Source organism: Sus scrofa, chromosome 4 (assembly GCF_054392235.1).
Source record: "Sus scrofa isolate SSC_HxYL_T2T_F1_AM1 chromosome 4, Sscrofa_HxYL_maternal_Yorkshire_Landrace_v2.0, whole genome shotgun sequence".
Classification (NCBI taxonomy): domain Eukaryota; kingdom Metazoa; phylum Chordata; class Mammalia; order Artiodactyla; family Suidae; genus Sus; species Sus scrofa.
Window position 1 is genome coordinate 20517936 of NC_139386.1, and position 15092 is coordinate 20533027.

At 41.9% G+C, this 15092-nt stretch overlaps 1 protein-coding gene across 6 annotated transcripts in view; it reads left to right on the forward strand.

The window, feature by feature from the left end:
• The window catches only part of SAMD12 (sterile alpha motif domain containing 12), a 427734-nt gene that overhangs the window by 278406 nt on the left and 134236 nt on the right, over window positions 1-15092 (forward strand). The gene's annotated exons all lie outside the window — the stretch shown is intronic.

Genomic DNA, 15092 nt, shown 5'->3' on the forward strand with positions numbered 1-15092 from the left:
CGCTAGCCAGGCTCTTCCCTGAGGGTGGAGCTGGCCATCAAGCACAACAGCTGTGCCACTGAACTCTTGCCAGCTTATTTTGCTGCATAAATATCTCTTCTGTGCACTGGGAGAGAGTGGCTCTGTGGAGCTCAGAAGCTCAGAGAACAAGCTTTGCCACATGCTGACCCTTAGATCCCAACAGAGCATGGCTTCCCTCACCCATCTGCTGGCACTGGGTTGTGATGAAGGAAAAGTACAGGTTTATTTACCAAGCAAGGAGAATGGCAGCTAGTACTCAAAGCACCCAAACTCCTGACGGCTTTAAGGCAAGGGTTTTTTGGGGTTTGCTCCTCCCCCCCAGGCTGCACCTGCTGCATATGGAAGTTCTCAGACTAGGGGTTGAATCAGAGCTGTAGCCAGTGGCCCACGCCACAGCCACAACCATAGCCCCACCAGATCTGAGCTGCATCTGCCACCTACACCACAGCTTATGGCAGTGCCAGATCCTTAACCCACTGAGTGAGGCCAGGGATGGAACCCACATCCTCATGGATACTAGTCAGGTTCTTAACCCACAATGGGAACTCCCAGGCATGGGTTTTTAAGGGCAGCATTAGGGCTGAGTGTCACAGGGTGTGGACATTTTTCTGATGGATTTCTGATGGTGGGGAGGTAACAGGATGTCGGTTCAGAAATCTCAGTCATCACCCTTCTGGTTTCAACCAGTCTGGGGTCCACGAGCTATGGCAGGAGGTGGGGAAGGGGCCAGGGTGTCTTCATTTCTGTAGCACAACTCGAAGATACAAATCAGACTGTTATCTTTATCCCTTCAGGAGGAACCAGGAGGCCTGGGGCTCTCCATTGTTCTAAACCTTAACTGCTTGAGTCTGCTCTTGGCAACTTGGAGAATGCCAGAGGAGAAGCCGGGGACGTGGAGGGGCTTATACCCAGGAAGGCGTCTCAGGTCCCGCTGTTTCAGTCACCCCTTTGATTCTCCTCAGCCCTGAGGGGAGCAGGGGCAGGACAAGAAGGGGGGGAGTACATTTTAGACAGAGGGAACTGGGTTTGGGGAGGACTTGGTGTCAGGATCTCGCCCACGGAGAAAAGGATGTGAGCAAGGGAAGAGGCTGGAGCCGAGGAACCAGTTCAAAGAGGCTCTTCCAGCAGAAGTGTTAGTTGAGCACCTGTGCTTCTTAGGCACCATGCTAATGCTGGATGGCGGGTACCCTGCTTCCCTGCCAGCGAGCATCCCACGTGGTGAGACAGACGTTTCCTCTGTAGGCAGACAGATGACTTAGGCAGTCATAATACATGAGGCAAACGAGGGATAGGCAGAGGGAGCCGTGGGCCCCAGAAGTGGCCCTTAATTTTCCCCTAAGGTGGCAAAGCATTCCAGACGTGGCAGCAAGATTCCAAAAATGACTGGGCTTTGAGGCTTGGGGTGGGGGCCGTTATGAGGCCTGAGACTGGAGTGGAGATAAAAGCATATGGTGCTAGGGGGCTGGAGTGTCACCCGTAAAAGGACTGACCCCACAACCGAGGGTTCAGTCTCATTTGGCTGTGAGCCCAGGTCCCGCACCTTCAGCACACATGACAAGCCAGCACCCAAGGGTGCTTTCCAAGCATTGCAATGGTTATGTTGAGAAAACCAGGGAAGAGCACAATTGTAAAGAGTAATTAGTGTTGTGACTAAATAAATGAACGCCACCTGTGCATCCTGTTTGGGGAAATGAGTCAAATTAGTGAAACAAGTTGCATAATCACAGCAAATGCCAATCTTGGCCCTTGCAGCTCGGCTGGTCATTTCTAGTTTTAATGAGCGGCTTCGTGATCAGCGTTCATTCAGATGAAGGAAGGGGAATTTTTGGTATGTGTTTTATTTTTAATCGCACATGTAATATGTAATCACTGCAAGAAAATTTTTAAAAAATTAGTCCGAAATTTAAAAGTCAAAGTTACTCTAAACCAAACATGCAGGAAAAACTGTTAACATTTTGGTGTCTATCCTTTCACACTTTCATGAATATGTAGATTTATAAAAGCTGATTATTGTGTTATTTCTTCTCTTAGCTTACGTCTGACTTCAATGTTTTTGGTTGCTTTTTTTTTTTTTTTTTTTTTATGGGGGTGGCTAATGTTGCTCTCTGATACGACTTTTTCTGTTTCTTTTCCTCCCTCCCCTTCTCACCTCACTCCAGGAATTTGCAAGACGTTGTGCTTGTTTAAAGTTCTGATCGTTACTGTTAACTTTTTAATAACACTGATACATGGTTAAAACCCATGTTCTAAACCTCTGTTTTACAAGTTATTAAATGTCCAGCATGGAACAGTTATCTGCTGACTCACCTCTACATACAAATGAAAAATGCCCACACTTTCCTTCCTCGGGGCTCGCCCCACACACCACCCCTTCCTCCCAGTTTTTGTTATTCTCCTTTAAGGTTTTTATCCCAGTCTGCAGTAGTTAAGTTGTTGATTCTCACATTATCCGACCCCTTGTTTCCAGAATGAGATAGCAGTTTACATTCTCCTTAGAAACAATGCTGTTTAACAGTTTGCATTCCTCAGCTTCCACATTGGCCGTTGATCTCAGTGACCATGCCGAACAGGTTTCCCAGCTGAAAATGCCTTCTCATTCCTTGCCTTCCTTTATTACCGATAATAGAACTTGGGAAGCATGGAGTTCCCACTGTGGCTCAGTGGTAAGGAACCCGAGTTGTATCCATGAGGACACTGTTTTGATCCCTGGCCTTGCTCAGTGGGTTAAGGATCTGGCGTTGCCATGAGCTGTGGTGCAGGTCGCAGATGCAGCTCAGATCGGGAGTTGTTGTGCCTGTGGCTCAGGCCGGCAGTTACAGCTCTGATTGGAACCCTAGCCTGGAAACCTCCATGAGCTGAGGGTGCGGTCCTAAAAAGAAAGAAAGAAAAAAAAAGAATTTGGGAAGCATGGCATAATCATTCTCCCTGAAAAACCATATAAACAAATTTGACTGATACCTTATTCTTTTATACCGGATCTATTTTTTTTTTTTCCTGGATTTTGGAAAGTTTCTCTTTTTGGACTTATTATTCAGTGGATTTAATATTTATCAATGTTTACAGAGTCCATAGTAAAACTTCAACTAGAGATTTTTGTTTTCATGGCAGACAGATTTTTTTTCTTTAGTATACATCTTTTTGGTTTGCATTTATCCATTTTATTATCCTTTTTTTCCTCATTTATCCTTCTTTTTTAGTTTTATTGAGAAATAATTGACTTACATCACTGTGTAAGTTTAAAGCATTCAGCATGATGGTTTGATTTACGTATGTTGTAAATGATTTCCACCAGAGGTTCAGCAAACATCCATCTTCTCATATAGATAAAATAACAAGAAAAAGAAGAAAAAAATTTCTCCTTGTGATGAGGACTCTTAGGATTTATTCTTTTAACAACTTGCCTATACACTGTACAGGAGTGTTAGCTATGGTCACCACGTTGTATATTCCATCCCTAGTACTTTTTTGTCTTATAACTGCAGGTTTCAACTTTATGGTCACCTTTTTCCAATTTGCCTCTCCCCCACTCTCTGCCTCTGATAACCACAATTCTGACCTCTTTCTCTGATTACTTTTGATTCTATGTATTATAAGTAGGATCATACAGTATTTGTCTTTCTCTGACTCTTTCATTTAGCATAATGCCTTCAAGGCCCTCTTGTGTTGTTGCAAATGTAGGATTTCCTCATTTTCTTATGGCTAAATAATATTGCATTGTTTATACATACTTCTTTTTGTTTTTTCTCATGATTACTTTATATGCCTTATAACATAGTGCACTGTGTGATCTAACATAATTAAAGGACATTTTTTCTTGGGTTATAATTCTCACACCATTTTTGTGACTTCTGACTGTTTTCATACAGCTTTCTCAATATTGCTTCATTTCACTTGCTTTTGTGTATCTCTCCACATTTTATTATTTATATTCTTTATCCTTTTCTCATTTCATTCTACTTCTGATATTATGCAACTTTTATTTTCAAGTAATTTGAGTAGATTATTCTTTTTTATTTTCTTGAAATTTATTTTTTCTGTGTACTTCTGAGGTTTTTTTTTTTTTTTAAACTCGGTGAATTTTATTACATTTACAGTTGTACAATGATCATCACAACCCAGTTTTATAGCATTTCCCATCTCAAACTCCCATCCTGCAACTTCTTTATCCATTCATCCATCGATGGATACTTTGGTCATTTCCATGTCTTGACCTTTGTAAATAGTGCAGTTGTGAACGTAGAGTTGCAGATATCTTTTCGAGTTGGTGTTTTTGCTACCTTTGAATACTTTCCCATTAGTGTAATTGCTGGGTCATAGGGTGGTTTTATGTTTAATTTTTTGAGGATCCTCTGTAGTGTTTTCCATAGCACCTATAGCAATTTACAGCCCCACTCATTTTGCGTAAGAGTTCTCTTTTCTCCACATCTGCTGCAGTGTTTGTTATCTCTTGTCTTTTTGATGATGACCATTCTAACAGGTGTGAAGTGGTGTCCCCTTGTGGTTTTAACTTAATGACTAGTGATGTTGAGCATTGTCTTATTGTACCTACTGGCCTTTCATATATCTTCCCTGGAAAAATGTCTCTTCAGGTCCTTGGCCCATTTTTTAATTAGGTTATTTGCTTTTTTTTCTATTGAGTTGTTTGAGTTCTTTATGTCTTGGATATTAACCCCTTATGAGATACATAGTTTGCAAATATTTTTCCCATTCGGTAGATTGTGTCTTTCACATTAGGGCAGTGTACAGGTTTTGAAATTGATGCTGTTGCTTTGGCTCTGACTTCTTCCTCATTTACTCCTGTTACGTGTATGCTACCTGTACTATGTCCACAATTCCAGGCCATCTTTTTCTCTTTAATCATTTACGCTTGCTTTTTTTTTTTCTCTCTTTGAATTCTGGGTGAGTGCCTCAAGTTTACAGTCACCGTAATAGTTTCTAAACTACATGGATTTTCAGAATCACTTCAGGGAATTTTTGAGATACAGATTTCTTACTTTCCCCCAAGGCCCACTCAACCAAAATCTTCTATACTTGACCCTATTATATATATATATATATATAATATATATTTTTAAGTATCCCTCCATATTACTGTGATTGTCTAAGTTTAGAACCACTGTTCTATTTCACTAGTCTATTTCCATTTAATTCAGAGGTGATTCTCCTCTTTACTGCTTTTTAGCAGTTTTAAATTCTGCAGTGGAATTATTTGCTTATGTGTATCCTTTTCATAAAATGCTCTTTTTTAAATTTTCATTTGTTGCCTTGCGACCTCTCTTTTAGCAGATTTGTGGGGGGGTTTTTTTGTGTTTTTTTTTGTCTTTTTTGTTGTTGTTGTTGTTGTTGTTGTTGCTATTTCTTGGGCCGCTCCCGTGGCATATGGAGGTTCCCAGGCTAGGGGTCTAATCGGAGCTGTAGCCACCGGCCTATGCCAGATCCCACAGCAACGCGGGATCTGAGCCGCGTCTGCAACCTACACCACAGCTCACGGCAACGCCGGATCGTTAACCCACTGAGCAAGGGCAGGGACCGAACCTGCAACCTCATGGTTCCTAGTCAGATTCGTTAACCACTGCGCCACGACGGGAACTCCAGATTTGTGTTTTGATTAATTAACTTGAGAATCCAAAGTAGTTCCTCTTTGTCTTTGTCTTGTGGCACATTTTCCCCAATTCTTTCATGTGTTATGTTTATTTCCTTGGGTTTTATGATGTTGATAGTCTGTGTGGTGAAACCCCCCCCCCTTTTTTTTTTAAATTCCTCATTGAGAGCCTATTTGATAACTTCGTCTCCTTTGGTGCCTGGGTGACGTCTGCACATTCCCAGGCACTCTTAATTTGAGGGCTGCATGATATGCATTTACATGATAAGTCTTGTCATTCGGTAGCCTGAGAAGAATGGAGAGGAGTGCACTTCATGAGTATTCCCAACAGGCCTTACTCGACATTTTCTACATGTCTGGAAACTCCTGCACCAAGACCCATCTCTCTATTTCCTGGGTACGTGTCACTGTTCTGTGTCCACTCTTCTGTGTACCTCCCATGGCTCCTAGTAGCTCACACGAATTGTCTCGCTATGTGACCTGGATAGAATTTACACGCCCTGGAGCAGTATCCTGCCTAGTACCAAAGTGTCTGTCCCATTTCTTTAGGAATGACCCCATGGGTGACAGCTGGATTAGAGAAAATTCCCCACTTCATAGGAGTTCCGTGTGGCTGGGCCATGGGCACGGTTTTCCCACACTGCACATTCCATATTGTTCCATAAGAGGGAGTCTCTCCACTTCCAACAGACTGTCCTGCCTCTGGAACCTTTCCCCTAGACATCAGAGTAAGTCCACAAAAAGGCATGTAATAGCCCTAAACTGGAAATAAGCCCAAGAGCCACCTGCACTTATGGTTAATAAATCGTGCTGTTTGCACAATGGAAATTAAGTCCTAATCAGCTGCATGCATCAGTATGGACAAATGTCAGAAACAAACTTGAGCGGGAGTCAAATGGAAAACATTTGATATGATCCATTTACCAATGTTGCCAAACAGACAAAGCTAAGCAGTGCGTTGCTTAGATAGAGATATGTACATAGGTGGTAGAGGTATTTTTTTTAAAAAAAAAAAAAAAAAAAAAGACCAGTGAACAGAGAGTTCCCTTCATGGCTCAGCAGTTCACGAACACAACTAGGATCCATGAGGATGCAGGTTCGATCCTTCGCCTTGCTCAGTGGGTTAAGGATACGGCGTTGCTGTGAGCTGTGGTATAGGCCAGCAGCTGAAGTTCTGTTTTGACCCCTAGCCTGGGAACGTCCATATGCCGCAGGTGCGGCCCTAAAAAAAGCATAAAACAAACAAACAAGAGACAAGTGAACAAGGAACCCAAGCGCAGGATGGTAATGATGATGATCGTGGTAGCAGGGAAGGAAGGAATCAGGAAAAAAAGGCCTCCAAACATTTAAAGGTTCTGCTACCATCCTCCTTGCTAAGATTGGTAACAGATGCATAGGTATTTGTTTGACTGTTTTTTTGTTGTTTTTTTTTTTTTCACAGTAATACTAAGTTTTAATGACAATGGTTTTAAATAACTATACCTTTAAAATTTTAAAGTAATAATAATTTCAATAACATTTTCAATCCAATCACAGTAATTTTCATAATTCTTTTTTTTAACCTATGACCCTTCACAATTAAAAAAAAATTAAAAGTACGGAGAAGTCATGCAAGAGAAAATATAGCTCAGGGTGAGCATTTGACTGTCCCTGCTTTCCCCCCACTGAGGTCCTAGGGGGCCCTGTGTCCCTCGTGGGGAAGGGGATTCCACATGGTACCCTGTCCCTTCCACCCGCCCACCCACCCACTTTGCCCGGCTTCTAGTTAGTGATGCTCCTTGACTTTCCCCCGATGCCTTCCTCATGCGTGTCACCGAATAACTGTGCTCCACTCTGAGAATGAGAATTCATGTGTCTTCCTTCAGTGAGAGGTTTCTAAACACTGATAAACGGCTTTGTTAGGCAATCTGGTTCAGCACTGAGGCGAGGCTTTCCCCTATTCCTGCTTCTCTCTGGGTTTCTGAAAAGAGGAAGGGAGGAAGCTTGGTTTCATCTGAGACCTTTCCCCAGACACACAGGCAGACTGGGCTTGAGCCATACACAGGGTGATATTAGCAACAGTACGACTCTGGACAATGCTGAGCCTCCTGGTCAAGCAGCACAGCGTGTGTTCACTGTCTTCAGAGGTTGGATTCTTGCCATTATGCTTCCACATGAGGACAGCGAGGCCTGGGAGGTTGAAATGGTGTGTCCCTCTTGCTGAAGCAGAATTCAGAGTCTAACATTCACCCCCTGTCCACACCATCACGGTGCCTGATCCTTCAAGTCTGTAGTCAACTCCGGTTGGAAGGTACTTTCAGTCCTTCACTAGTTATTTATTGAGCTCCTATTATGTGCTGGACCAGATGCTAAGGACACAGTGGTGAACAAGGCATACCTTTTTTTCATTGATGTCATAACACTTAAGAAATAGAAATAAAAAAAGAATCACATAAATAACAATTAAATGACAGTAGTGAAGAAGTTACTCTGTGATAGTGTATGAAGGGGAACTGAGACTACAGGGCCAGGGAAAGGATTTCTTAAGAGAGTGACCAATAATCGGAGCCCCAAATGATAAACAAGTTCATCAAGCGGAGAAGCACGGTGAAGAGCAATGCAGTCAAGGTACAGCCTGTAGGAAGAGCCCAGAGTTTGGGAAGAACTTGGTAAACTAAGGAAATTAGCAGAAGGGCCTCGTAAGGCAGATGGACATTAGCCAAAGATGGGAAGTAACACACTTTGGAGAGCCATGTAAGCCATGGTCCAGACTTTGGTTTTATTCTAAAAGAAAGGGAAAGCCTCTGCAGCCTTTAAAGAAGAAGGGAGATGTGGTCACACCCATTTTGTCTACTGAAAAGAGGGTAACGAGAGCAGACCAGCTTATTTTAAGCCAGAGTACAATTGAGAATGATAAGAAATACCTCCTATATTATTATAGATTTATGTAAAAGTATATAGTCTCCATAAGACTCTTTAAATGGATTAAAAATAGATCACTTTCACTCTACATATGGGCAGTTGGAAGTCGATCTGGCAGACCTTAAAAGACATCCCTGGCATTCACCAGTTTGCTAGTTGAACAGGAGATGCCAGGATGCAGCCCTCATGGATCTTGACATAGCCCAGCAAAAGTTTGGGACCAGGAACATTGATGACCACTTAAGCTCTTCAAGGGGCTAAATAAATGTATCCCATGGTGAAATGAATGGGCCTTTGTTTTAAATCAACATTTTGTTATTTTGTTGTTGTAACTCTCATTCATCGCCTATAAAGGGCCCATTTGGTAGATCTTTTTGACATCAGAAAATTCATTTTAATACAGCTTCACTTGATTGCCCACCAAACCTCTCCCCCTTTCCAGTGCTGTTGATCCATTGTTGTTCGTCCATACACTGAGAAGTCACTGGTTGCTCTCCAGAATGATGCTCCCTAGGGGGGGTGAACTGTCCAGTTCACACCTGGTATCGAGTACTTGTGCCAGGAAGTTATTACATCATATGCTTTGGAAATGGATGCCGAAGTTGAGCAGGCCAGCTTTTCTGCCCTCAGAGGACCTCCAGTCTTAGTGGAGGAGATCAGAGGATTACAGTAGATGGTGATATACAAGCTTCTGTGGTGGCTAAGCCATTGGATTTTCAGAAGCAAGAGAGGAACCGCTGGAGCACTTTCAGTTACTCAGGTATGTGGCAGTAGAAATGATTTTTTAGTAGATTGCTTTAAAAATATATTGGATGTCTGGGCTTCTGTAAAATTGAATACATTAGAATTCTAGACGTTGCATTCATTTATTCCCTATATAATGCCCTTTGCTGAGTGAGCCTCTTGAAACAATCTCTGAACTGGCTGTGCATCTTTAGGTATCACTTATGTGCACGTTTGCATGCCACTGCATGCTTACTGTATGGAAGGAACCAAAATGACTGCTGTCTAGTTGTTTTCAGCTTTGATTTGCTTCATGGTAAATGGGATGTAAAGCTGGCTTTGTTAAGCTCATTATACCTAAGCATTTATTTTCTGCAGCTAAATGGAATCATGCAGAAGGCATTTCCATTCCACCCCAAAAGAATGGAACATTTAACCACAATAACCATTTTTATATTAGATGAATCACCTTACTATCCTTTAGGACTTACTGCCAGAAAGTTATCTGAGTAACCAGGGAAATATGCACGTCCTGCAGAATTACATTGTGTATTGTGTTGGATACTCCGCATAAACCTGCAGATGTCATAAAGTAGCAACTCCTTTGTGAGAGGGCAACAGGAATGGGGGAGGTGTTTCCATTACATATCAATTCCAATACAGATTCATCACTTTTAAACTCCACAAAGACACACATTCCTACAGAGGCTGAAATGGTTCTTTTTCTTTTTCTTGGTGGCTGTAATCTTTCCTAGAAATCTAAAACAACACAAAGCATGTATTTAGTCCTCACAACTGAAGTAGAGCATGACCTAGAATATACCTTGGGTATGAAAATACGTAATGCTCTCCAAGCTGTCCCCTAGCCTGGGCCCCTCTGTGCTTTATCTCTCTTTGAAGTTGACATTTCACTGCTTACTCCTCAGTTTACGGTCATTTTATGCCAATCCAAGTCCAGGGATAATTGCTTCCAAATTCTTTATAAGGAAAACTCAGTTGTCATTTGCCTTTTAGATTCCTGAAATGGATTGGCAGGCACTAGAGAGTTAATCCATCTTCTTGCTATAATTCATATATTATATATTTTTTTTTCCATTCTCCAATTTGGCACAGTTAGAGCAGGGTACGGTTATTGTGAAATTGAAGCACCAGATGTGATTAAATAAGATCACACGTTTCATTCTCTCTTTAATTTCGCATCACTCTTTAGCAGCCGAAGCCATGCACTCTCCCCATGGAGTCAGCCAGTGCCTGCGTCCTCAGCGCCCAGCAGAGTGGTAGCAAAATGTTTCCACAGTAAGCCACCCTGTTGGGTTCTTGTGAGTCAAATCTGGTTTTGCTTCCAAATAACTCAGTATTACTAGATCTGGTTTATTAATCCATTCATCTCCCTGGAGAGTAAGATTTCTGGTAAGTTTACATCATTAATGCTCAATTCCAACTAAAATTAGTTTCAAAAAATAAGGAAGATGAGAATCAAGATTAAAGAAACAATTCGGAGAAGTTAGCAGTCTCTCCATTCAACTTTCCCTTGTTTCTTCTGTAACTTCCCCATCTCCTTCTCCCAACCTACCCTGACTCTATGCTTCTAGGAATAGGAGTTGGAACTGGCATTTATACTTGTGCTTTGTGGGCATGTCCTGAGAAACTACATTTGTGGCATTCCTGATGCCATTGAAAAATGAAATGAGGGAGCATTTGTCAGATTAGGGTTCAGTGTGCCTGAGCCTGACTGTTTAGCATCAGGCAGTTCAAGACCAACAAAAATAAAGCAGTGTCCCTGCATTGAGAAGCAAGCCATGATCACGTGGCATACCCAGGACAGCAAACAAGGGCCATCACAGATGCAGTCTCTGTAGAGAGAGGAGTAGCTGTCCCTTTCCAGCTGTGCATACCCTTCCTTTGCAATCAGAGTCCAGTAACCATGACCAGCAGTGGTAAGTAAGCTGCGTAGCAGGATGTGACTTAGTTCATTCCATAAGTAGATGGAATGTATGAATGTGTGTGTGTGCCAGGTGCTGTCCTAGGCATTGTTGAAAAAACACTATCACTACCATGATGAAGCTTATCTCCTTTCGTGATCTGACCTCTGCTTGCTTCTCCGTTCTCATCCATTCAGCCCCAGTGTGCTCTGTGAACATCCAGTCAGGTAGAATAACCTACAGTCTCATGAGCATCATTCATTCTGGTCCATGTGTCTAGTGAGCTGGGACCTCCTCCTACCCATTTGCCTGCCTGCCTTCCAGCCAAACTTCAGGTCTCATTTCCTCCAGGTAATAGCCTCACCCTCTGAGCTCACCCAAATGTGTCTTCTTGTCTTTCAACCATACTTAACCTTTTCAAGGGTAGAGACTGTGTCTTATTCAGTATGGTCCACATCCTGCCAGACACATAGTGGGCGCTCAATAAACTTGGGTTGAATTAATCGCTGAAATCATTTGTCCTTAAATAAGATCCATATATGTACTCATTTGCCCTTCATATAATTTTTGTAAGACCCACAAGATAAGCTCTTCAAAGGAAGTAGAAAGATGGTGACATTTGTAATCTTATCACTCTAATCATGAGAATTAACACCCCTGTGTACTTTCTTATGAAAATCACCTCCTCTCCCTGGTATGCTTTTTAATAAGAATGGAACCCCTTGGCAAAATTAAATTGGAACTGTTGGAAATATTAGGTGGTTCTTTGTTGGAATCACTTCTGGAGAATTACCAAGCCTGTGATTTCCTTACCAAGTACAAATTAAATTTATTTTAAAAAGAAGAAGAAGAAACAGATTTGCAACTATGAAAAATAGACATGCATGTAGATAAAAGTTCTAAGGCAATGGGTAAAAATCAAAGTGTGTTTGGGTGGTATGATTAAGGGTTTATTTTCCTGTTTAAAAATGTCCTCTAATATTTTATAATTTCTTTTTGATGGAAAAAGTATTAAAAAGAAAAAGTCTTCTTGGGGAAAAAGCACATGTCCAGGAGGTTTTTGCTTTACTTGTATGAGCTCGAGCGAATCAATTAAGTTTTCCCTGAGCAAACAAATATTTTTCCCGTGCTTTCGTGTTGCATAGATTTTTTTTTTTTACTCTCAGGCCTTTTATCAGCAAGATGTTCATTCACTCGTTTAACGTGTAAGCATTAAATATCTACTCTGTCTCAGGTACTCTAATATGCCTGTTTTCTTTGTATTAATACAATGATTTGCAGTATATACATGTATCAAATCGTGTTGTACACCTTGAACTTACACATGCTATATGTCTTCTATAATTCAAAAAAGCTGGGAAAAATAATGATAATTTTTTTTTGGTCTTTTTAGGGCTGCACCCGTGGCATATGGAGGTTCCCAGGCTAGGGGTCTAATCTCTATAGCTGCCAGCCTACACCACAGCCCCAGCAATGCGGGATCCAAGCCGCATCTGCGACATACACCACAGCTCATGGCAATACCTCGTTAAGGCCCTCCTTAACCTGCTGAGCTCGGCCAGGATTGAACCTGCATCCTCATGGATGCTAGTCAGATTCATTTCCACTGAGCCATGATGGGAACTCCTGATCATGACAAATTTTAATAGCACTTTCTACCTCCCAAAGTTCTTTCTTATGCATGAGAACTTCTCTCTCTCTCTCACAGTTCTATAAAGTAGATAGGGCATGTGTATTAGAGAAACACTAGCTGCTGTAACAAATAGATTCTGAAAAGGTGGTGGCTTAGTTCCCTCTCATTTAAGTTTCAGCTGAAGGTTATCAGTCAAGGGGTAACTCTGTTCCACAGAGTCATTTAGGGGTCTGGGCTGGCAGCAGTTCTGTCGTGTTTAACATACATTTTGATACTGCTCCAGCCCTTGTCATTCTACCTTGAAACTAAAAGGCCTTGAGCAAGAAACAGGTGACAAACATCACTTGTGCTTACATTCTGTTGACAAGAGCATAGTCACATAACCACACCAGCCTCAAGGCAAGTTTGGAATTGTAGTCTAGTCTTGTACTCAGGCTGAAGGGAAGAAGGCATTTGGGGAATGGCTCGCAGTCTGTGTGCCACAGGGGCTATTTGTAAATTACCGTTTGTTCAATGAAAAAAACTAACTCTCAGAGGTTGATCTGCTTAAAATCACCCAGTTCAATATGAACAACCAGAACTAGAAGTCTGGCTGCTGAATTCTAGCTCAGTATCTCTCATCACATCCCATTGCCTAGAAATGGAGTGAGAGCAAAAGACTGGCATGGTGGGAGCATTAACCGTGGCTGCCCTTGCCTTGATGCATGGACACGAACTGTCATAGCACAGCCCAGAATTTGATATTCTTGTCTTGCTTTGCTTGATTCAGCTTAGACCAGAGAGATGATCCTCCTAGTGCTAGAAGAAAGACTAAATGCTGCCTTATAAACACTTTAATGTAAGCATGTGTTTGGCTTTCTCGCAGCTCCAAAACAAGACTGAGAACAGACTCATAAAATCCATACCCATGTTGAAAATTGAAACACTGTCCACAAGCATGAATGTAGCCATGGCTCTCCCTTGTGTCTTCAGTTGCCCTCTGTCTGATGGGTCATTTAATGAATATTTATGCAGCACTTATTAGGTAGCCACAGGGCTGCAGAGAGGATCAAGAGAGATGCAATTCCCACCTTTACAGAGTTCTTCATAGACAACAACTGACAAAACAGTTACACATCAGAACAAAGAGTACTGAGAGAGGGAGGGAGGGAGAAGGAGAGAGAGAAGGAGAAAGAGAGAGAAAGAGAATGAGAATCATGGTGGGGTCCAATTTCAAAGACAGTGCCTGGGAAAGTCTTTCTAAGGAGATAGTATTTAAACTGAATCCCAAAGGATGAGAAGGGGTCAGCCACATTGAGACAGTGGGGAGAGTCTTGCAGACAGGAAAACAGTGTAAGCAGTGGTCCTGAGCGAGGAAGAGTAGGACACATTCAGAGAACTCAAGGTGTCCCCTGTACTGAGGGATACTGAGTGAGTGGACGATGGTCAGGATGATACTGGCGAAAGCATTCCGACGTCACCCTCACAGCAACCTGTGAGGTGGGTTACTATATATTATCCCCATTTTACAGATAAGGAAAGTGAGGTATAAAGAAGGTAAATGGTTAAGAAACTAGCCTAATGTCTCACAGCTAATAAACAGGGGGCCAGGATTTAAACTCAAGGAGTCTAATCCCAGAGTCCACCCCTACGTGACTACATTACCCAGTCATACTGCCAGAGCAGGACTGCAAACCTTCCACTCTTTCCATAAACGCATCACCTTTCCTTTAAAACAAAACTACCTCTCTTCCCTTAGTAATAGGTTCTTAACCTGAGATCTCTGGGGCCCTCCTTCCTCCAAGGGAACCATGGACAGAATTCAGTGGTGCCAATGAATTTGTGGATTATATAATATATATCATCTTATGTACACTAATTATATATAAAAATTGGGAGGGGACTGTACCTGTGGCATGTGGAAGTTCCTGATCAGGGACTGAACCCACGCCACAGCAGCAACCGGAGCCACTACGGTGACAACGCAGATCGTTAATCCACTGTGCCAGAAAGAGAACTCTCTATATAAGATATTTTTAATCAAGTAAAATTACACTCAATTTTATGCTGATGCAAATACAAATTACACTTCATTCTATTTTTGCTGAAATTTAACATTTCTTTCTATTACAAACACAAGTACAAAACGTCACTGCTTGAGGCAGTTCATGGGACTGTCACTAGAATCACAGGTGATTTTTAATCACATAGCAGATGTCGAAGATACCTTGCAGTATCATTTGTACTCATCATTACTTTCTTTCTTTTTTTTTTTTTTTTTTGTCTTTTGTCTTTTGTCTTTGTCTCATAG